Source organism: Penaeus monodon, chromosome 32 (genome assembly GCF_015228065.2).
Source record: "Penaeus monodon isolate SGIC_2016 chromosome 32, NSTDA_Pmon_1, whole genome shotgun sequence".
Taxonomy (NCBI): Eukaryota; Metazoa; Arthropoda; class Malacostraca; order Decapoda; family Penaeidae; genus Penaeus; species Penaeus monodon.
This window is the reverse complement of record NC_051417.1, coordinates 35,482,775-35,483,410: the sequence shown is the minus strand read 5'-3', so window position 1 is coordinate 35,483,410 and position 636 is coordinate 35,482,775. Positions and strand designations below refer to the sequence as shown.

At 38.1% G+C, this 636-nt stretch overlaps 1 protein-coding gene across 1 annotated transcript in view; it reads right to left on the bottom strand.

Annotated features, from left to right (window-relative positions):
* The window catches only part of LOC119593655 (amidophosphoribosyltransferase-like), an 11,670-nt gene that overhangs the window by 5,715 nt on the left and 5,319 nt on the right, over positions 1-636 (bottom strand). The window lies entirely within an intron of this gene.

The window sequence follows — 636 nt, the reverse complement described above, 5'->3', positions numbered from 1 at the left end:
AGGGGAGGGTTCTTTGTTTAGAAAATTTATGATAACAGCTTTGTTTGAAGGTGGGTGGGGGAGGGAGCATGAATGGGTAGAGGTTCTTTGTGCATATTAATGCCTGATAATTAGGATTCGTGTGGGGATAATTTTTGTTCAGTGTGTCCAAAACGGTACTAGGGCGGATGCAAGTGGGAGAGTAAATTGATGTGGTGTGGCTTCTTTGTACAAATAACGCCTGCTAAAACACCCACTAAGCTTCCTTCAAAAAATTAAGTAAATAACAGTAACCTTCTTTGTTTCTTTAAAAGAGCAATGACCTTCCCAGTGAACAGACTACAAAATCATTCAGGAGCACGCCCTTGACCATTTTGAATCCGGCCAGAATGATCTCTTTTTAACCAAATCCCGAATCGGTTTTCAAATAAGCGAAATTCAAAATCCACCCTCTGATTCCTTTTCTCCCCTTTTAATCTTAAACGGTCATAAACCACACACATAACAAGGCCATAAATCGGCATCGAAACAAACGAACAAGTACTCTGGTAATCAACTTAAAAGCAAACATTTAAACATTTAAGCAATGATCAAATAAGGCATATGAGGAACAGTATAACGCTTACAACCCTGCTCAAAATTAAATAAAAAATACAA